General features: G+C 47.8%; 1 long non-coding RNA gene across 1 annotated transcript in view; it reads right to left on the bottom strand.

Annotated features, from left to right (window-relative positions):
* Positions 1-12,579: 12,579 nt before the first annotated feature.
* Positions 12,580-24,008, bottom strand: part of LOC133347878 (uncharacterized) — a 28,100-nt gene continuing 16,671 nt past the window's right edge. Inside the window, exons 2-3 of the long non-coding RNA XR_009755754.1 lie at positions 12,839-12,871; positions 12,580-12,631 (exon numbers count right to left, since the gene is read on the bottom strand). This is a non-coding gene — a long non-coding RNA (uncharacterized LOC133347878). The remainder of the gene's footprint in view (positions 12,632-12,838; positions 12,872-24,008) is intronic.

Raw genomic sequence — 24,008 nt, 5'->3', positions numbered from 1 at the left:
GCACGGGGAGAGGCTGTGTTGAGTCGAGAAGGCGTGCTGCACGCATCGGGGAGGAGGGCTCATACACGCCTGTGGTTCTCAGGAGGACGGAAGCTTTTGGGCCATTTTGGTACCACCGTGCTGTGCAAGATGCCGCAGTGCTCTTTCTCTACACCTGTGCCTCGTGTGGGCTAAGTGTAGGCACCGCGGTGGCGAGATGTTGTCTAGATTTGAAGCTTTCGTGACAGCAAGGAATCATACTCTTAGGTTTTTTCGGTAAAGTCACGTAGGTAAAAAAAAAAAGTTTAATTAATAAAAGTAATAATAGAAATAAAATAAAATAATAAATCACGACGTTTCGGAGGCAACGACGTTTTGGAGGAAAAAACCTAAGAGTATGAGATGTTGTCTCCCTCGCCTGGTACGCAAGAGGTCCTCGGCTCGAGCCCGACCCTGACGAGGCCTGTATATTTGGAGTCCGCGTGTTCCCTTTCATCGTGGTCGTGTGGATTTTTCTCCGGGTCCCTCCGGTTCGCCACCCCTCCCCGTTTAGAATCAACGAGCGTTTAAATTATTATTCGGCTGCGACTATACATCTCCAAATGTGATTGTAATATAAGCCACTTTCATGAGTTATCATGTGTGGCAACGTCACCTTTGAAAAATAGCTAATAGCTCAGAGTGGGCTCTACCTGGTAAATGAAAAAAAATAAACCTTACATGAGTTACACTAAACATGGAATACATGCCGCGAAACATTACAAATCACAAAACGGTTGTCATAGCATAACGAACGTTTTTTTTTGCCGCTTGGAAAACATAATAACAATCGTGGCAACAGTGCGCAAATAAAAGACGTGCCATTAGCTTGGCAGCTGACAACACCACATCGCTGTCTGGCACTAATAGCTTTTTTTCTACATCCCCATTTAAAATCATATATGTACTATAAATAAACGTATGACCATATTGCACAGGACGCACCACCCGATCTCGTGAAACCTCGGTCGCCGAGTAAGACTGAGCCTGGATAGCCCTCGAATGGGCGACCACCAAGCAAAGCAGCTGCTGCACCCCGCGGAGGTACATTGAGGGCAGTGCCGTAAAGTCCACTGGAGCGACATGATGCGCTCCGAGCTTGCGTCACCCCGCAGTGCGGTAAAGTTCGGTGAAATAATTCCAACGACCCGCAGAACGATATACAATAGAACCCCTCTTAACGACCACCCATGTTAACGACTAATCGCCTAACGATGGGCCTCCACAGAGCCCAATGTGTAGTGTATAGTGTAGTGTATATTAGTGTAGTGTATAGTGTAGTAGTGTAGTGTATAGTAGTGTAATGTATAGTAGTGTCATGTATAGTAGTGTAGACTACAACCCCTCTTAACGACCATCCCTGTTAACGACTAATCGCTTAACGACGGGTCTCCATAGAGCCCAATGTGTAGTTTATAGTGTAGTGTATATTAGTGTAGTGTATAGTGTAGTAGTGTAGTGTATGGTAGTGTAATGTATAGTAGTGTCATGTATAGTAGTGTAGACTACAACCCCTCTTAACGACCATCCCTGTTAACGACTAATCGCTTAACGACGGGTCTCCATAGTGCCCAATGTGTAGTGTATAGTGTAGTGTATAGTCGTGTAGTGTATAGTGTCGTGTATAGTAGTGTCGACTACAACTCCTCTTAACGACCACCCCTGTTAACGACTAATCGCTTAACGACAGGCCTCCATCGAGCCCAATGTGTAGTGTAGTTTATAGGAGTGAAGTGTACAGTAGTGTAGTGTATAGTGTAGTGTATAGTGTAGTGGAGAGTGGTGTAGTGCTTCCATAGAGCCCAATGTGTTCACTTACCATTCCCTGTTGACGGGCTGTTGTAGTTACAGTAAATATTAATTCATGCATGTATTAACCGTGTTTCTTTTAATACCATGTGTTTTTAATGTTGTTAGTATCTTTTATGTATTAATATACATTTTTTATATTGTAAAGTACCTTTTTTGGGCGAAAAAAGGGGTTACTTTTAGTGCTATCGGAACGAATTAATCCGTTAATATGTATTTCCTATACTCGACTGGTTTCTTGGAACCCATTACGGTCGTTAAGAGGCTTCTACTCTACAGAGACGCTCATCCAGCAGCGGATTGCCAAGCTGGAAGTTGCGAGGAACGCACACCACAACAACGGCAAGCGCCGTCTTACAAGAGGGGACAGCTGCCAGTGACGAAGCCGCGATTCCACGCTCCGCACTTGCAACGCCGCAGTTGTGTGCGGGGGCCTCAGAGTGTGAGCGTGCGAACAACAGCGTGGCCAACGCCAAGCAGGATTCCTTTTGTGCTGCCGCGGCTGACCTAAGCTGCCGGAACGAACGTCGAGCTGCTGCTGGATTTCTTTCGGCTTCTGCGTAATCCGCACAAAGGCTCGCAGAGCCTCGCGAAAAGGCAAACAGCTGAGAACTCTGAAATCCATTGGGAGTAACGCACGTCGTTAGCTAATGAGGCGGTGGCGTGCCACGTCTTAATTGCCACTTGTCTTCACTTTGTTCCCGCAGACATTTTAAGGGGGCAACAACAATTTCTGATGATAACCAAACATTCTTTTTTTGTTCAGCGGTTATAACTCAAAACCCATTAAGATCCGCCCTATGTGACGACACCTTTGTTTGTATGTTGAACTTCTTTCGCACCGTACGTCGCCAACCGTGCCAATGGGAGATGCGGACAATTGCAAATAATTACAAGGTGTGGAGCATAGTGTGGAACATATAAGGGAGGATATATTACAAGTTTTACGATTGCTCTCTGATTAGGATTCATAATAACGCTTCTGAGTGCAACCACATCTCAAGACGCCGTACAAAACGTTGTGACGTGCGCCACTAAAGAATAATAGCTGTACGCACTACATAGAAAACTAGACTATGTTTATTTAACCAGGTTAGCTCCAACCAGCGATCTTTCAGAAGCGACCTGGTCACAGATGATAGCTCAACGAAGTTGCTTATCATGTGGAAACTTACAGCGCGTTTTTAAATGTGAAGGGAAAACCCGGAGGACCCGGAGAAAAATCCACGCAACCACAGGGAGCACATGCAAACTCCAAATATACAGCAGGCGTCAGGGTCGGGATCGAACCCGTGACCTCCTGCAAACCAGGCGAGGTAGTTAACATCTCCTAGCCACCAGCCATAGGCAGAAAAAAAAAAGAACGTCTTAACCCTGAACTTGGACAGGGAGTCAACAGCACATATGACTGTGGAAGGACGTTACAGATGAAAGGGGGGGGGTGGGCGGGGGGGGTAAAAGAGACATGCCTTTTCGTACGGAAACCAATGCGTGCATGTGGACATTCACAAACAATGACAGGAACATTGTGCAGCAATCGGTTGATAATGGAAATAACCCAAACAAGGTGTTCACGTCATACACTGCTGTGAACACCGCTTTTGTTGCATCAGACAGCTAAAATGACACCGTCCCATGATCGTGCCGGGACCCCGCTGCTACTGGAAGGAGCTCAAGGAAGAGCGAAATAAAAATCTATGGATCGTGGCGGCATGGGACCACGGATGTGCGCCGCGATGGAGCCAACCCGCCAGGGTGCGTGGGCCCGTGCGTGGGCACGTGATCAATCGGAAGATGGAGAGGGAAGGTGGGGGGAGGTGTTGAAGTGAGCGTGACGGCAGAGCATGGCAGGGGGTGAGGGCGGCGGGAATAGAGCATCGAGGATTGGAGTCACTGGTTCGTGGGCGCTGTTCCGATGCATGTCAACGCCCACATGATAGATACCATCCACAGGCAACGCAATTGGTCTGGCAGATATTGCTATTGATCTCAAAAGTAAATGGAAACTTTGAAAGAGATATCAACGGCAGACAGCGGCTGTGGGGACTGGCGCTCGCCTTGGTGGGCTTTATTCTCGGAATAAAAGCGGCCACTCTCTCCCCGTTGATGGCTCCAAACCCCCCACATCATTCATTTATTTCCAAGTCTTCCTTGGGTTTCTTTTATTGCGAAATGGCTTTCAGGGGTTAAGGCAGGACGCCCACACATTTGGCACGTCCTAAATTCCTCGAAGCTGTTAAACCACGGGCCGATATGCATTCCACTCACCACAGCCACATGTGGAAGAGAGAGAGAGAGAGAAAAACTACACAACCGCATTTTATATTCGGCGTGAAGAGTTCTAAAAAATGCATCTGCCGTATTTGCAATTTCTTTTAAGAGGTTCGTGGAATGCACCCTAGTGGTTTTCCCAGTCCATTTTGATCCACGGGAAGAAAAAAAATATCTGACGGGACACAAAAATAGCAAGCGCAGACAGCCAAGTTTTGCTTGGCTCGCCATAAATAAATCACTCGAATTTTTTTTTCTTTTCAGAATTATATCGAGGCGACCAAGGGACACGGTATCAAGATGGGCTGATAGATTGATGCGGCGAGACTGCCTTACTCGACGTGCCCCGGTGATTATTTGCAGATAATAAGGATCTACGGGTACGTTGAGCTATACCGAGAAGAAAGTATTAGAACACGTCAAAATTATGGTCTCATATAGGTGGCTTATTTCCAATAACCAAGCTTATTTATAATGCAATGTATAATCTCCTTACAACAACACGCGTATTCGTCAGCCAGACGCTTAGGCATTACGCCAACTTATCATTGCGCTCGAGACCCTGGGTCACAGAAGATGCGTGGCATTAAGAGCCCATACTCGTTCCGGCGAACGCAATCCACGAGGCGCTGGAGCCGATCTGCAGACTAAATGAGTGTGCCTGCTATTTTAACGGTTACACAGTCTGGCTGTGAGCCATGGAAAAAGCCCTACGAAGAATGCGCCCACAAACGTACACAGACAACAGTAAGAATTATACTACAGCTATACCAGTTATATTTCCAGGAAAGCCTCACCAAGTCTCAAGATACTTCATTTTTCAGGAGGGTCCTAACTACATTTGGGATGTTTGGACGATGCTGACTTCATGTGGGAGGTAACCAGAAAACCCGGAGAAAACCAACCACACAAACGAGGTGACACTCACTATTGCCATCTTTAGGCCCCTCCTGGCAACTTCATGCCTACGACTTGTGGCAAACCCGGGTGGTCATCCCATCCAAATACTGACCAAGTGCAAATTCCTGCTTAGCGTCGGAGATATGACAAGGGAAGGTGCATTATGGGGGTATTTGGTGATGGGGGAAAGATATCCGGTACAGTCAAATAGATTGTTGATGCAAGAGTGTCACAACACGCGGTTCATTGTATTTATGTAAGAACATTTTAAAAGCACGTACATTCATGTGAGAGAGTGGTGTGCTCATAATTCACGCCCGGCCACCTCTCCAGTGCTGACGTTCACACCCGCTATTGGTAGAAGTGGCGTGTGTGCAGGTGGTGAAACTGCACTGGGGCCTATACTAGAGCCGGAAGGGCCCAGGTAGGATACAAGGAGGGTGGAAATTGCGAATAGAATAGAGGGTCCTTTTGAATGATTTGCACAGGGTCCATGCCAAGCATGCTACGCCACTGCTTTATAGCACAGTGCGTTAACCACTGTGTCACCACTCCACTACACACACACAGACTTGTACACAGGAAACACACGCGTGGGCTGGCTCACGGCGCTTCTCTTATGTCTGCTGGTTTTATATATTCCACCTAAAATCCCGCTGCGGTCACAGGGGTCGGCGTTGGAGACATAGGTGATATTGAGTAAGAGAGACACAGCCTGGGGCGAGCAAGGCTGACTGGCAAAGCCATCACGGTGACTGACAGATGTATGATTCCGGCTTTGTAACTTACCGTGCCACTGGCAAGGCGGGCCCAGCTAGCGTTTGACCTTGACGGCTCGCAGGATGGCGAGCGCGATGACACCTGATTACGGGGCCGCGCGCTCAAAGGTCAATGTCTTGGCTGTTGAATCCGAGTTGATTCAGAAGAAGATGGGAATTTTATATGTCCGTGCGTGCGTGTGCGAAATATTGCAAGGGATCGGATCCGAGCAGGTTATGCCGGACACTCAACAATGGCCAATACAGAACCCTCCTAAAAAGAGCGGTATCGCTCATCGGATTCCTCTAGTGTAAATATTCTGCTTCTAAATTAGTCTTGAGACTCAATTAAGTTTTCATGGGTAATTGTTGTTATTATATATATATATATAAAGCTGATATTGATTAATAATAGATGTTTGGGTGAATCAATGTTGGCTGCAAAAACCTACATGTTAAGTAAATTATCGTATGGTTTGATTTGGAAGCAGAGGGTCAGTGAAGTGATCATGCATAACTGTGACTCTATAAGAGATGATGAATAATAGCGACGTATCAGGTAAATTCATCGTGGACATAGAGTGGACGGTGACCATCTGTGACATATCAAAAACGCGGTCAGTGACAACATGGAAAGAAAGCTGAAAAGTACGTGACGATGCATGTGGGAAGGTGCATGCCCAGAATGATTACAGAGGATGAAAGAGGAGCACATGGATCAGGAAACAAACCCAAATTGGAAACATCATAATCACGGTGGAGGAGTGAGCTTGGGCAAGGACACATCGATCGGAGGAGTGAAGGACAAGCAGGAGTAAGATGGATTGTGGCATCGCAGAACCGGGATTGGGACGGCGTGGAGAGGCCTTCATCCAGCAGTGGATAAATAATGGCTGATAACGATGATAAAGTAAATTATTACGGCTTCGGGTGTAATAGCCATGGTAGGATGCGCCGTCTGCATCACGGTGGACTTTAAAGGTGGCATATTGGCTCGAACATAATGCGTTACAATGCCAGGAAACCATTGACATTTAGAGTCAGAGCTCAATCTGGAACTACCCTAGATACATTTAGCCTAAAATTGTAATGGCTAACGTGGTAGGTCATCAGCCCATTGGGGGACAAAGGTATGCCTAGTGTCATGTGAATATTAAGAGGTGTTCGCTTACAATACATCCTCTGGCAAGTGTTTATTAAACTAACGTTTAAAATCCATTTTTTTTTGTTAAAGATGACGATGAAAGCCAGCACAGCAGGAAAATGCATGTAGGCTATAAGGCAATAGATTTACAAAAACAAAGGTGTTCTCACAAATAACAGAAATGCATGACTCCCTTCATGGCTCGGATTGCATGTACAACGACCTCAGTCTTTTGTCAACCACCAGGTCAACGGAGCTGAACCTGTCACGTACTACGTGCGTCTTATTTGACCTATAGCTACACAACGTCCTTGGTTAGGCCAAAGCAGTCCCGCTTTACAGAAGCGATGATGAAGCATTCGCAGAAAGTCGTGATGTTGTCCTGGCTTGAAAATGGCCTGGCCCAATGGTATGGCCGAAGAGGCGGGGCGATCAGAATGGGGGTGAGGCTACCCGATGAGTGGGCGGGGCTACCTGAACAGGGGGCGGGGTTACCTGAGTAGTGGGCGGGGCTACATGAACAGGGGGCGGGGTTACCTGAGTAGTGGGCGGGGCTACCTGAACAGGGGGCGGGGTTACATGAGTAGTGGGCGGGGCTACCTGAACAGGGGGCGGGGTTACATGAGTAGTGGGCGGGGCTACCTGAACAGGGGGCGGGGCTACCTGAACAGGGGGCGGGGTTACATGAGTAGTGGGCGGGGTTACCTGAGTAGTGGGCGGGGTTACCTGAGTAGTGGGCGGGGTTACCCGAGTGGGGGCAACATCCATAATTGAGTCCAGATCACTCGATGGGCAGAGTGGTTGATTGGGCGTAGATTATAAATGTGTCATTAAATCCACCACCACCCGACACAGTAGATTAGTAAGGTTTGTCACGTAAACAAAACATGACGAGGCTGGTTGTAATTACCGGCGAAACGTCGTACTCGAATTGTAAATGTTGTGGGTTTGCTCTCCAACACACCGGTGTGCTGAACTAGTAACTAATTGGCATTTGTTTCGTACGTGACAACCCTTACTAATTGGCTGTGTCGGGTAGTGACGGGTTTAACGACGCGTTTACATCCAGGCGATCTAACCCGCCCCCAAAAAACCACCTAGATTATGGATAATAATGGTCGCGAAAGCCCCATCCTACTGACTGCGCGTGGAACTGAGTGGGTGTGTTCATGTCAAGGCGGAGGGAGGAGACCGCGTTGAGTTCTGCTTGAGCCTCGCAGACTTTTTATACTTTTAGTTTTTCACATTTAAAGCGGGACCGTGAATGCGGGGGGGGGGGGAGTCTCACAGGGGGGGGGGGGGCATGTGGAGAGGTCACGACAAAACAGCGTTGAGCGCGACTGCCCGATGATCGCCATTCGCTCATTACAACAGCCACGAGGGGGGGGGGGGTATGGGGTGTGGGAGGGGGGGGGGGGCAAAGGCCTTCGTTAGTGAGCGAAGTAAAATCGATGGGGCAATGAATGCCCGCCTCTCCTTTCTCGCGTTAAAATAACGGACGCGACGGCGACGTCCCGTGATGAGATACGAACATCAAATCGAAATGCTTTACAATAATATAATACAACGGGGGCACGTGGTGGAATAAACCCTAAACAAAGCACGCGCGTTATATCACTTAAACTGATGAAATCGTACAGAAAGCAATCAGAATAAGCAATAATATATAATAATAAAAATCCCAATAAACCTAGTGAGTTAAAAACAAAACCCGCATACAAAATTGGCCTTACAGACGGGAGACAAATTTCATCGCCAGTAATGAAGAGGTGAGGGGGGGGGGTTGGTGGGGGGTGGAGTAGAGGCTGAACCCCCCCCGCGGGCGAATTTCTTCTCTCGCGAAGATTTGAAACGCCACGCGTTCGCTCGGGCTGCCAAGCGCGAGCCGAGACCTATTACTGCAATCGATGGCAATAAATACGCACGCGAGTCCGCACCCAATCAATGAGCGCGCAGCCTTCGTCCACAGCCAGCGTCTGCAGGTGGGTGTCTCTGTGTCTCACTGCCTGTCTGTGTTTGGAGGGAACAGTGGGCGCATCGGTTAGCGCAGTGTCGCCACGCATCCGTCGACCCTGGCTGACTTCGATCCGGCCCACGGCTAAAATCAGTGGCGTGGGATATGCATGTATATATAGAGACATCCTCCCCAGCCTTGATCGAGTAAGCTGGTGCGGCATATAACATCAGCACTGTCAGCGAGCCTTGGAAACTTCAAGTCGAGGTCACGGAACAGACCCAGGTGCCATGGATTGATTGACTGACCGAGATTACTAGCAGATGCGCCACCTGTGCCCCCTACTGTGCCAACATTTTGTATTGTATCCGCCCGGCGCTCCGCTCGTTGTTGTGAGCGTCGATCCTCCGCCATCCGCTGCTGTTGGAAGGCGAAAGCCTCCCAACTGCCCAATAGCATCCTTCACGAGCCTCCTCCACAGAGGCCAGCCTTGACACCGCTGGTATCAGTCTTCAGCAAGTCCACACAGCTCTACATCCGTCCGTACCGCATCAGCTCCATCTCTTCTCCAGTCAGTGCCGCAGATGTTTCACACTCATCGCTGCATGCATCTAGCCATTCGATGTAACATACACACGACACGCACAACGTGAAATGTTTTTTTGCATCTAGCTGTCCTCTCGTGCGTAAATTCAGCGTTGGGTTATGCGAATTCGCGCTATGAGGACACAATGAATGATCGCGACAGAATGAATGATGATTTGTAAAATGTTCAGGTCCATATGTGGAGTATTTGGGTGTGGCTTTGGAATGTAAGAAAGAGGGTTTTATGTTGAGGTGAAGTCAGAATCAGAATCCTTATTTAGAGTTGAGCAGAATAGTGTACACTGCATTGTGCGTTTTCAGATGCGCTTCTGCGGCCGTCTGGAACGCTCTTCCTTCCGATATGAGGAAGCCACTGGAACTATGCACTTAATCTCGATTGGAAACTAATTTGTTGAGAACTGCTTTTTGTGGTTAGTTTGTTGTCCTTCCCCCGCACCTCCGTTTAGTACGGTTGGTTAGGTATGGTGCGAAAGAAGTTCATACATACGTACACAATAAATTGCGAGCGACTCAGCATCCTTTATTACACGTGTACGTATTAACGCATGGTTGTGCGTGCTTACGTTCTCTTGTGTGTGGACATACGAGTTTCTATTGCCACTCATTTCTCCGCAATATAAGATGCACTGAGCGATCGCCCTCTGTGTGATTTTGTAAAGAACAAAAATGCGAGTGGTGCATCCTCTAGTCCGGTCGCCTCAAAGTGCACTTAGCCTGGCACAAACGCCGTGGTGACGTCACCGCCACTCCGTGGAGAACAGCTGCTGTTGTAACAAGATGATTGTGCAGTATATTTTAATTTTTTATTAACTTTGGCTAAAAGTTTGGAGAGGGTCTTTTTACATCGTATCCGTGGTTTTAGGGGGCATTCATTGACCGGCAGCTGGCTGATAGTGTCGCACTCCCATTGGGAGAAAAGATTCGCTCGACTCACCAATTGGCATTTTTGTTAAACACGAGCAATGTAGAAGACCTTTACCCCGAGGCTGTCCGAATGAGTGAAACCAAACTTTACTTCTTTTTGGAGACCCAATTCTTCAGAGGAGTCGGTTATGAGTGCAGTATAAAGACTCAATACTATTTTCGTGCCACATTCCATGCATCGTTCTAGCCCCTTCATGAATATCAGTAGAACGTATATCGATCAGCTTATAATGATCGTCTCTATACGGTGTATAAATATATAAATACAGTACATTTTATCTATGGCATTTAACAACAATGATCCGACTGCTCATCCACTGCTGGATGAAGGCCTTCCCACGGCAGTGTCAGTCACGGGGGTTGCGTGAGTTGGTGAAGAGGTCGTGGCCAAGAGGACCTTGCGGATATCATCACCCGCCACTGATGTTAGCCGCGAGCAGTAAATGGAGCTCATGTCGCCGGATTCGAAGCACGGTGCCCTAAACAGCCGCGCCGCTGCTCCACCCTAGTCTACGTAGTTTATATATATATAAATAATATACATACGCGTATAAATCAATTAATTTATCAATTTATTGCGGTGTGGGCATATTTGTTGAAAATCGATTGTTGCTCGAATTCACAAGCTATCCCGCGGCCATTCAGAAGCCCCTTAGCCCCGTTAAGAATCATCGTGTTTAATTGAAATCGATTGCCGTGGCACGCGTCTCTGAACAGACACCCCGTCACCGCCGTATCCATCCGCACGTTCAAGCGCAAAGAAGGAAGGGTCAGTATCAAAGACGAAGTTCCTCCACCCCCGTATAGCCTCAACAGGCTGTGTGGGCATGTGCTGTTAGCGGGCAGCGCCTATGAAGGCCGGCACGTCACACGAGGGGGTTGGGTGGCCAGCAACCACGCCCCGCTGCCACTATGTCCCCACCGCCCACTGCGATGTTTACACATCACACTAGTTACTCACTAAAGGCTGAGTGGACCTAGGTAAAGCCCAGGACCGGATCGAAGTATTAGCCACTGTTATCGGTCGTGAGCGGGAATCGAATTCGGGTCGCGGAGTTCGTCGTCCAGTGTGTGTATAAAACATAAACAACTGAACAACATTTATACTTAAGGTGAAACAAACAAATCTATTATTGAGTCGAATCTTCCAAGGACGTGAGTGGTTGGTGGTGGAATGAGTGAGAATTGAACCACACCGAATATAAATATCAATTTGCATTTCACAAATTGCAGATTGGCATTCATTGCTAACTGGCAGTGGTTAATTTTGCTACTCTGTGTAGTGACATAGAATGAGTCACTGGAACGCGTCGCCCTGGGGACTGGTAGAGAGTGGGATTATGGGTAGCAGCCCGGTCTTCCAGTGGGACACGTGGGGGAAGCCCGGAGCCTTCTGGGGGAATCCAGAAGGGCGCGTGGCCGAAGGCGGAGCCTGGCCACGCTGGGGAGGATAAAAGGCGAGCTCCGGCTCCCAGTCGGGGCTGCCGCAGTCTGGAGTGGAACTCGTCGTGCTGCCGTCGTCATGGTCTTCGCCTCTTAGAGCGGTCAGGAAGCATGTTGGCTGTGCTGACTCGGTGTGTAGTTATCCCTTATGGCTGTGAAGGACGGAATAAATGAGAGAGAGAGAGTGCCTCCTACTAGTGTCTCTGAATTGGCACACTACATCGGTAAAGTCAAAACGTTTACAAATGACTGCATTGGTCATTAGAGGGTTTCTACTCATTTTTTATATACAGCATGACAAATAAACAGATTAATTATGCTGCATTTGATAGCATGGCGTAGAAGGATATGCACGCAAGCCACATTTATTTTGCACTGAGAGCCCTGATTGCGCATTTGGGATGTAATGACGCGTAGATTCATCGATGATTCTCATTGTCATAGACGTTTAAGCTCACGATACCTTCATCGAATATCGCGTGAAAGAATATATTGTTTTTTCATAATTGAATACTTTGTAGGTAATGGGTTCACACGACACTTACAGCCGCTAGAGGCCGCTATATGCAGCACAATTACGTCTGCGATTTGTATTAAACTTTGGGCATAATGACAATAATATCGTAGTAATAGTCTCAGGCCCCTATAACGTGTTGGTCATGTTCACGGTGGCGAGATGTTAACGACCTCGCCTGGTATGCAGGAGGTCGGGGAGTTCGATCCCAACCCTGACGCCTGAATACTTGGATTTTGCATTTTCTCCCCGTGGTCGCATGGATTGTATCCGAGTCCTCCGGGTTTTCCCTCCACATTTAGAAACACGCATTTGACGCATTTAGATTATTTTGCTGCAATAAATTTCCACATGATGAGCCACTTCGTGTGCGCTATTACTTTTAGCTTTGTCGCTTCTGAAAAATAAGTGAATCGCCCAGTGGGCTTTGCCTGGGGAGATTAAAAAAAATATATAGTGACGTTTTACTTGTATATTATTTAAAGTGATTTGTTTACCTTTAGGGGCTGTCCATAAATGACGTCACGCACCTGGGGGGGGGGGGGTCAGACATTTGTGACGATGTGTGACGAGGGGGGGGGGGGGGTGAGAAATGTGACGTCACATAAAAATCCGCAACTTTAAATACATATAGACAACACGTTCTACATAATTAAATAAACTTTTTAATAAATGTTTTCTCCTACAACATCAGAGTGCAGCGCCACATTATATACGCACTTCAATGACAATATTTTAAAGAGATTTGAAGCATGTTTTTTTTTTCGGGGGGGGGCAGAGCTTTGTGACGTCATATTTGAGGGGGGTCTGACTTTTTGTGACGCTGTGTGACGAGGGGGGGGGGGGAGTCAAAAATCGTTCAAAATCGCGTGACGTCATTTATGGACGGTCCCTTACTATACTTTGCACTCCTGTCGTGTTTTTGTATTGTTTGTTGGAACGTTCTGACCCCGTGTCGCTGCTGGACATCTGTGAAAAAAGAGCTTTAGAGCTCATCGGATTCCTCCAATATCTCCACACATATAAAAGGCAACGTTGTGATTATGTGTCTGTTAAAAATGTTTAGCGTACTTCCCGACATGCAACAAACTTAAAATTTGCCATGTGGGTACTTTCCAACTGTACACCATGCAAAATTTATAAAAATACACTTTTGTGTTTTTTTTTTTGGGGGGGGGGGCGGCTCAATAATGCGGATATTTTTGCACGGCAAGTGAGCTGTGAGGTCAAATCTGTCACGTGACCAGCGCACGTGGAAGCGTAACGCGTTGTCGTGTAGTGGTTAGCGCGCCGCGCTACGAACCCGGCCACCCGAGTTCGATTCCCGCTCACGGCCACCACCGGTGACGATTATTCGAACCGGTCCTGGGCCACTCCTAGGTCGAATCAGCATCAAACTGCTGTGGTGTGCGAACATCGCCACTGGGAAGACAAAGGCTGCCGGGCGTGGTGAAGTCCCGGGCGAAGCCGGGTAGTAAAGCTGGTAAATATATATGCTGATGCTGCACAGCGGGCAGCTGCCGGGAGCGCAGAGAGAGAGAGAGAGGGGATTGCGAGCGACGGGCGTGATTGTATTTGTTGGGTGTCACAGTCTCGAGGCGGCGCGCGTTGTGTGGGAAATTAGCTGTGGCGATATCGCCGTGTAAGCCTTCGCCAGTGACAAGTCTCCCGGGGGGACCCTGCGTTTTCTGGATTCTTCCTCCGACAGCCACTCTTCGACTCCCACCCCCCAACGGACCCACCCCCAAAAGACAAACGTCTCTCGTATAACCTTAACAGACTGCTGAGGCAAGTGCTGTTAGCGAGCACCTATGAAGGCCGACACGGCACACGAGGGGGTGGGCGGTCTGCACCACGTCCGGCCGCCTTTGTCTCCCTCGTGGTGATGTTTACGCACTGCACCAGGTACTCGTTTGCGCCCGAGTCGACCTAGGGGAGGCTCAGATAATCATCACTCTTGTTGGCCGTGAGCGGGAATTGAACTCGGGTCCCCGGGTTCGTAGCACAGCGCGCTAACCGCTACACAACCCGTGCCAATACTACCACCACCACCACCACCGCCCCTCTATTTCCTCCGCTCACCACCATCATCCGAGGTGACACGTGTAGCGTGGTGACGCGTCGAGCGGAGCAATTAGGAGGTTATGGAGGATGATTAGAAGCAAATCGGCGGTGCCTTTCATGCGAGCGCACGCTTTGCCGTCGTGCATTCATTCCAGCAACTGCGCGTGCCCCCACAGAATGGGGGGGGGGGGGGGGTGACGTTCTGTGTAACGGCGAGGACGTAGACACACGCGGGGAGCGGTGGCGCAGTGGTTAGCGCGATGAAGCTGGGAGGTTCGTTCGAGTCGCCACCGCGGCTGTAATGTCGGTGGTGCGTGGTATCTGCAGTGTGGTCAAATAACCCCCCTAATCCGAATGACCGTTTTTAGATGTTCATATTTATTGGAGCAGCAGCTGTTGATGAGACCGGTCCAGATTAATTTTTTCGGCGTGTCATTCTATTTGGTTTGATTTTTTATTGTTGTTTATTTTAGTTCAAAGTTAATTTGCCGTTATTTGTTCGTCGGCCTTGTTTACGTAATTCACGTTAACTTTCAAATGTGATGCAATGTTTGCGCAAATGTCTATTTCTTGTATTTGTTGATTCTTTTGTTATGCAAGGCCTCCTTGCAAAACAAACTTTCGGACTGAAGTACGCGTTTTCATTTGGTGGAATAATGTGAAGCGAAATCTGCTTGTTTAACAAGTTCGACGAATGATATTGGTCGAGATAAGCCTCGAGGCCCATGGGATATAGAGATATTTTACGTTTTAAATTACGAGAGAAGAGGAGTTTGCGTAAGCTACATTCCTCATAACACTGCGCAACAATAAATAATTCGTTACAAACAAACACCGCATTGCCCTTTGCATTGACTCGGGTCCCCCGTCTTGTAAGCAAAGTGCTCTTGCCAATAACATCTGGGGAAGGAGGCCCGCGTTTGCTTGTTTAAACAGACACAGGGCTACGGGGGAGATGGCAATGGCCTGGCGAGGTATTCCTCCAGCAGAGGATTGATCATGGCAGATGATGATGGAAATTGGATTGGAACGCATAAAATAAAGGACGTAAAAATGTGTTTTCATTGTGCGGAGGTCAAAAAACAAACGTTAATTTGTCTCTTTACTTAACACGCACCCACAATTTTTAAAACCTGGGAGTGGCGCTGATTGTAATGCAACCGAGTGCCCTTTTATTCAAGAAAGATTTGATCACACGTGGCCATCGGTTTAAGCAAATTGGACCCGGTATTGATTATTATTCATGATATCAGATTGACTGTTTCAGGGCGTGTGGCTGGGTGGTTGCCTCTGTATTGCACGCCCCGTAATGTCGCCTGAATTATCTGATGTGTACACGCGTCTGCCGACTATTTTAAATTGCCCGGAATTCTGCCGATCTCTTTAGGTCTCGGAAGTTGAGGCTTGAGCCTCTGGATAGTCCTTGGATGGGCGACCACCATACGTACATAACAGGTATTATAGTTTGCTACGGGACTACGCTATGGGCAGCAATATGGCAGTGCAGCAAAACAATACATTGTTGTGCTGTGCTTCCATGCTCACACGCTTTCACCAACCTGCACTGACCAGCGTCGAGAAGTCTAATCAAATAACTCCCATGACCCGCACGGCCCTCATCCAGCAGTGTATGGACAAAAAGGGCCGCCGTACCTGTACGTGCGCTAACGCACGTGGACTCACAAATCTCGATACGGCGCGTGTCGCCAATGCCATGGGGGTTTAGAGGGATGCGCCTTTCAATAAAAAATATGCTCGAACGACCAAGTCTTGTGTGGACACAATATAATCAGTGTGGGGAGCAATAGTGTTGTCGTTAGCGCACTGCGCTATGAACCCGGCGACCCGAGTTCGATTCCTGCAATCGACCAATAACAGTGGCGAATATTTAAACCGGTCCTCGGCCTTCCCTAGAGCGACTCAGCCTTAAAAAATGACTACCTAGAGCGGTGAGTAAACATCAGCACTGGGTAGACAAAGGCGGCCTGGCGCGGTGCTGGCCACCCACCCCCTCGTGTGCCGTGCCGGCCTTCATAGATGCTCGTTAACAGCACTTGCCCCAACAGTCTGTTTAGGCTACACGGTGGGTCTTTGTATTTTTGCAAATATATATAGTTGTATTGAACTAGCTTATACTGGTGTCTATAATGCTAGTTTTTTACTCATCGATGATACCGTTATGTGGATATCCTGCAGGACATTTGTATCTTCGAGCGCGTCATCTCACTTGCCAAGTGACGGCACGTTTCATATCCCTGGCACGTGTGAGCTCTGAAACTGGCCAGGTGGCTCACCAGTCGAGTGAGCAGCTCACAACCTGAGAGGTGGTGTGAGTTCAAATTCCGATTGGGGATTTACTCAACCAATCATCCCTCTAGGATCAATAAAATAGAACATACGCACCATTTTATGGGGGAAAGTTAATGGTGTTTGTCGCCCGTGGGTATACTCGCGTCCGTCATAGGAATGTGGATTTTCCAGCACTGGCTCAGGCCTGCAAAGCAAGAGATGTGCTAATTTGAGCAGGAAATCGCTACGACCTGACTTGGGACGTTTGGAAAAAAACAAAACCCTGTGATATTTTAAATGTAGCTCGAATGTTAAGAGGATCGTGGGAAAAGAGAGAAAATACATAGACGGTTTTTTTTAAATCACAAAGGCTATATCGTTGTTGTGTGTATTGGGATTCCGGAGAAAATAATAGCCATACTTTTTTTTACTACCACAGTCTATCAGGAGCAATACAGGAAATGATTAAAAACTCAATGCCTGGCTCAGTGCAATGCAATCACATTTCTGGACAGACACCCGCCTCCTGCCATCTTTTCTGCATCATTTCACAAGCAGAAACACGATCAGCAGCACCACACCGCTTTATATAAACGTGCACCCGTTTGTGGCATGGGATGTCTGAGACCACAGTGTATTTCATATAGAGTACTGTAGTGCGTCTTTCTTCCAAGACGTACTGGCCGGGCATGGAAGAGTAGGCCAAAGATGTACTCTCTTAGAGCTTCCTCTGGTGGTGGCCCTTCCGCCAGCAGTGGCGTGAGCAGGACATTTGCAGGGCTGCGCCTTGTTTTACTGCAGCGATTAAGTGTCTGTTGTGCAAGACGGCGAGAGATGGTGACAGCTTGGGATGACATTCATCCAGCAGTGTGTAGAACATGGATGACGATGATGACCATATCGTGTAGAAAGGAGTTCACGTAGTTTCGAGTATAAATATTCTGATATCTGATTCTGTAATTCTCAATTGACGGATGGACAAAAGATTGGAGGGGATGGCGCTGTGCTGGAGCGTTGTGACCCCGTATAGTCTGAAGGAGCGCGAGCTAAAATCCCGGTTAGCGATAAACGAAGCTCGTTCTTTTACTAGGGGGCAATAAAACAACTAATGCCCCTTTGTGAGATGCCAGCTGTAGTTATCCTATGTAACTACTGGGCTCCGTCAATAGACATGAGCACCGATTCAGTGGTGCATGAAGGTAATTTCCCTACCCTGCCACCCCGCCTTAAATAACCAAAAATCTATCAGAAACTCTTTAGCATATTTGTTTTATCTCCCTTTCTCATAACTCTTTAGGGGAGGGAGGGGGGCTTAGGAGATCCTTTTGCCATATTTTGTTCCCAATTTCCATGCTTTTGATTGAGCTCCACTCAGAATACGAAGCCAGCCAATCAAAATCTGCACGCGCTTTCAATTCAGGTCGGTTGGTTCATTTGATGGCGTGTGCAAAAAAAAGAAAGTTCTTATTTATTTTACCAGTAAAAGGTACATTTACTCATGGAATCCTATAGAGTCCCAAGACTCATTTTCAGGCAGTTTGCTCCTCGGGATGTGAGGGGCAATTTCTTGAGGATTTGTGCAGGGAGAGGACAAGTGCCAAGGGTAAACTCACGGCAAGCCGGGGCTCAATTTTAGCCGGGTCTGTCTGCTTCGGCGGCCTGGAAAACATTCCCACAGCCAGAACACAACATCCAGTATGTGTCTAGCTACGACCGTGGCTACTGGTCACGTGCTACCTCCAGTCAACCAGTGGCCCGGAAAACATTTCTCCACCCGGCACACGGTATCCAATATATCTCCAACCACGTCTGCGGCACTGAACCATGTACCACCTTCCAGTCTACCATCGGCCCAACAAAATATTCAGTTAGAGATTAAGATCCACACCGGGTGATAACACTCTAGCTCCGGGACGTGGCCATCATGCTCATGGAACGGCTCTAGATTTGTGTGATTCACCAGCTCCGCCTCCATGTTGTTGGATTTGCAAACGTCCTCAGTGACACCTGTGAACGCTTCACCTTCAGTTAATGTTTTAGTGAAGCGATGTAGTTTAACCAAATTCACAATCTTGGCGTTTCCCGTAAGCGGCTGAGCCTTTGTTGCACCTTGGACGGGAGGCTTCTTGAGAATAGCAGGTACCCTAGGCCTTAGGGCGCAATGGTGGCACAGCAGTGGACTCTGGATTCTAACTTTGTGGGGCATTGTGGGTAAAAACTCTGCATGGGAGCGCTTGTTTCGACCCACGCGAAGACAAACACTATTTCATGGTACAGTATTCGCTAAACATCCCTGTGCAAGACCCTGCTGAGACAGATTCTTCGGATGCAGCGAGAATGTATTTGTATATTGCATTGTTATTATTTTTAATTCGTGTGTGATTTGATAATTTCGTCTTTTTTTGTATCGTCATGGGCATTTTGTATATCATTTAGAGTGTATGTTCTGTGCTGAGAAATGGTGATGTGTGTATAAGAAAGGTAACTGAAGGCACTAAGGCAGGTGGGAGAATTTTTCCAGGCCAGTGATTTTATTTCCCCGTGGTGGCAATTTATCCAGGACACTGGGGTCCAACATTCTCGCTTCCTATCAAAGTCAGCCAGTAGAATTTTAAAACAGACTCTACACACACGACCCCAGTTTCCTACCTTCAACCGGAACAAACATTACCTTTTAAATTAAAACATATATATGTTTAATAAGCTGTATTTCTCAGGCAGTGGATTTTAAGGACCTTAAATGTTAGCTTAGTTTCAGTTATCACTACATTACAGCCATCACATTGGTGACCGTGGTGGCTCATAAAGCAGCACTTTCACACTAATGGTTGGTGGATCATGAAGATTTGTGTAATTCCATATCTCTGCGTTACGAGGTGCCGAGCAAATGGCAGCTCAGCAAGGGGGCTCGTGAACCCATCTGTGTGGGCTTTGGAACGTTATCGCCCCGTGTGCGAGGTGGGTAAGCTCTCTCCCTGGCACACGCACAACATCTAACGAATAAAATAGGCAGACATCCCAATTCAGAAACTTCCCTGCAGCGAGGCTTTCACGGGCAATAAATAATGTTTGGCGTAAATCGCGTTCAGTGGAAGCCACAAAATGGGAAGGAGCCTCAGAGACCGCCCGCCGTGGAGATGGAGCGAGATAAGATCAGCTCGTGTTCGGGAGCGAGACGGTTTGCAGCATTGCGAGACCACGACGGATGGTGATGGCTCGGGGGTGCCTCCATCCAGCAGTGGACAGATTGTCGCCGATGGTGGTGGTGATTCAATTAAGGCAGTGTAGTAGCGGTTAGCGCTACGCTGCGCTACGAACCCTCTCACAGCCACCAACACCAGTGACGATTATCTGAACCGGTCCTGAGCCTCACCTAGGTCGACTCAGCCTCAAATGAGTACCTAGTGCGATGTGTAAACATTGTCATTGGGGAGACAAAGGCGGTCGGGCGTGGTTCTGGCCATCAACCCCATCGTGTACCGTGTCGGTCTTCATAGGTGTTGGCTAACAGCACTTGCCCCAAAATTCTGTTAAGGCTGTATGGGGGGGGGGGGGGGGGGTGTTTGTCTTTGTTGATTAAATTCACATTGCACCTTTTAGCATGGCATCTCTCTGTACGCGGTGCGCACTCACAGGCTTACCCCATGTTGGGTAGAGCCAGGCTGCCGATAAGAGGCACGGTGCTCCAACAGAGGCGCCAATTATGGTGCTTGCAATTCGATTTTTCATTCAAATAAGTGCTGTTTTTTTTTTAAGGAAAGGACATTTGAAAAAAAATGTATAGGATGAATATGAGACAATCGTGTACCTTAACTCACAAACGAGATAAAAACGTATGGACTTTGTATTTTGACAAAAAAATCATTTCGGAGGCAGTTGAATGAGTTGTAAGTGGGCAAAAAAAGCTACACGTGATGGATTCTATCCAATCACAGTTATAATCAGGACGCCGCGAAACAAAACACAAAGTAATCCCAGCGGCACAACACCAGAAGTGGCCATTTAATAAGAAACGATGTCGATTCGGGAAAAGCAACGATGTACTCAACTTACGTGGATACAAAAACACGGGCATTTTCTATTCGTTCGGCTAAACGGTGGTTTCTTCTTCTGACTTCCAAATGGAAAAAAACCCAGAGAATGCCATGAGCATGCTGCTTTTGCTTTGGATGCTTCCTCCCCGCCCCTTTCACACGGTGACCACGCTCAATATCGCTTCGCTCTTTAGATCTGACGAGATCAGCTTCTAAGGTAGTATAGATGCAGTTCAATACGCACCACATCAGACAAAATCATGCATCGCACATCAAACAAGCTTTTAGTGCCACATGCGCTACAAATGGGACCACTGGGATAGTCCTATTACATCAGTGGGCACATTTCACACGGCAAGTCCGCTGTTGTGGCTATAGCTGGCTCTACATACACACTTGTCTTCAGAAATCGCGTCGCATTATTGACCGAATGCACTCGTGAGAAAAGAGCCCCCTGACAGAGCAGTGCGGTAACCCCTCACCGTATTTCATTTACAATGAAACAGGACAGCGTGAGTGCATTAAGCGGTGCTGCGATATCAACAACACAGAGCCAAAACAATTGAAATTGCACGACGACGCGGGCGGCAGGGCGACGCTGTGGTCATGCTCGTTGTGCCTCACAGGCAAAAGCACCCGGGTTAGATTCCTGACTCGGACACCTTTCTGTGTGGAGGTTGTATGTCCTCCCCCAGTTCTGCACGGATTGCCTCTGGGTTCTGCGGTTTCGTCCCATAGCTAAAAAAAACCCCACAAAATATGATGTAGATGGGATTGGCCAAACATTTCGATGCAGGACCCTCCTGAAAAAAGAACATTGATATTTAAGTGTGGCCTACCTCAGATCTAGTGGGCGGTGGGTGGGAATCATTTATGAGTTTCCCCAGTAATTTAAACCCATTTCCAGCCCTGCCAATACGCTTTTTGGGCAATGCAATGAATTCTAACTTTTGAAGGATAATGTCAAACCGGCTGAAATTTACTTTAGCTGTACACTCCAATGCCACATCGTCTCGTGCCGAAACGTGTTTGAGGTTTTCTTTACAATGGACAGGCTTCGGTCGAACGTGATGAGAATGCAGAATTAAAATATATATTTCCTGAGATGGCTGCGTACGTACGTTTCTCAAAGAAGTGCGTGCATCTAGCATCAGCGTGGCACCCGACTAGTGGGACAATTACCTACGGCTATCAGAAGGAATACCTTTAGCGCAGGGCAACTTGATTTCCCTTTCACATTATCTTCAACGACAAGTGCACGTTAACCTTGAACAATCCTTCGATATTTTACAATACAAATATAATACATCACTAACAGATTGAGTTCGTGCAATATATTCACATAGCTGTTGCATAAAACAAAACTTTTTTTGTGGTTTATGGCATTTGTCCATCACGGTGCAAACAGATACAAGCTGCGGTATCAGCTTGTAGTACAAACAAGCCGGCGAGATTGGCTGTTTATCAGGCTGGGCGTGTAATGGCACACGTGGAATTGGGAGTTCTGCAATATTTAATGTCTTTTGAGCCGTCAGATGCTTTATCGTCTGTCTCAGGATAACACACCTGGCCTACATCGCACTATGAAGGCTTACCGTGAATGACAGATCCAAGTCGTCGCCCCCGTGTGTAAGAAAACACGACTTGAGTGCGAGTTGCAGGACATTATGTAAGCATAAACAAGGGTGAATTATGTGACCTTAACAAGCGTTTTGCATTTAGCTTACACGTCGTATTTGCTGTTGTTGTTGTTATTAGCCGGTGACATCGCGCGAGGTTTAAATGGACGTGGCGTGTCTGCTACGTTTCGTTTTGGGGTTTGTTCAGTTACGTTTAGCGTTCGTTGATCAAATTAGGATGCAAAACTACAAATTAAACACTTTTTTTTATTGTACCAGGTAAGGCCCCACTGAGCTATCTAACTCTTTTTGAGAAGCCACCTGGCCACAAATGATAGCTCAACGAAGTCGCTTATCGTGCGGAAACTTATAGCAGTCAAACGCTCTAAAACCGGAGGACCCGGAGAAAAATTCCACGCGACCACGGTGAGAGAGACACGCAAACTCCAAATATACAGCAGCAGGCGTCAGGATCGGGATCGAACCCACGTCCTCCTGCATACCAGGTAAGGGAGTTAACATATCCTAGCCGCCGTGATGATGAGAGACACGCAAACTCCAAATATACAGCAGCAGGTGTCAGGATCAGGATCGAACCCACGACCTCCTGCATACCAGGCGAGGGAGATGACATCTCGCCACCGCAGCGCAAACAGCGAGAAGGAAGCACGCACATTTTCTACGCTCATTGAACCCCTCTGACACCCCCATCGCCCTGTGCCCGGGTCCAAACAAGAGATTTTCAACACGCCGTAGCTCTCGCCAACGAGTGCTCGTAAATCACACGCAGACATGCACACGGAGGAAGAATAGACGCACGTACGCGCAATTAGAGAGACCTTGACTTTTAAACAACTTTCATTGCCGCCAGCAGCAACAGCACTGGAGGCGATTCCGATATGAAATACACAAAGTCACCAGCAAACAAATAAAACAAACGCTGTAAATCCACGCGCTGTGGCGCTAAATGCACCGCGCACAACACAAAAGAAAAGTCACGTGGTGGTGGTGGTGGTGGTGGCCATCGCGCACGCCACGGTGACGAGCGAGCGCTTCAGGAGGTGAACACGAGGGTGCCGTGCACAGAGAGTCCGAGCGTCGGCGAGTTTGCAGAGAACAGGCAGACGGATCGTCGCCTTCCCAACCCGAGCCTCCATCGCACGCGTCGCAGTTGACAGGCAGATCCGGTGGGCATGAGAGTGACCTTCAATGTGGATGCTCGTGACATGGGGGACGAATGAGGCGAATTTCGCATTCGATCGTGAGCGGCGTCGTTGTGGTCGTGCTAAATTGAGGGTAGATTGAAGCAAGGCACGTGCATATTCATGTTCACTTACGATGCCAGAAGGCACACATTATAACGATAGCAGACATGATAACAATTTAACGTGTACCATCCTACGAAGATATAATAATTTGCAGGTATTTGTCAATTCACTGCTTGATGAAGACCTTTCCACGCTGTTATCAATCGTGGGAGTTGCTTGTCCATACTTCACCTCACTGGTCAATGCTGGTGGGTGTCGTGGATGGGGTCTCAAGAGCGTTTGGGATATCGCTCGCTGCTGATGTTAACCGTGGCTCAGAATCAAACTTAGGGGCGCCACGGTGGCGAGATGTTAACTACCTCGCCTGGTATACAGGAGGTTGTGGGTTAGATC

The sequence above is a fragment of the Lethenteron reissneri genome, chromosome 26 (genome assembly GCF_015708825.2).
Source record: "Lethenteron reissneri isolate LAM-NWPU_2019-01 chromosome 26, ASM1570882v1, whole genome shotgun sequence".
In the NCBI taxonomy this organism is placed as follows: domain Eukaryota; kingdom Metazoa; phylum Chordata; class Hyperoartia; order Petromyzontiformes; family Petromyzontidae; genus Lethenteron; species Lethenteron reissneri.
The sequence above is the reverse complement of the archived record's forward strand: the minus strand, read 5'-3'. Positions and strand labels throughout refer to the sequence as shown.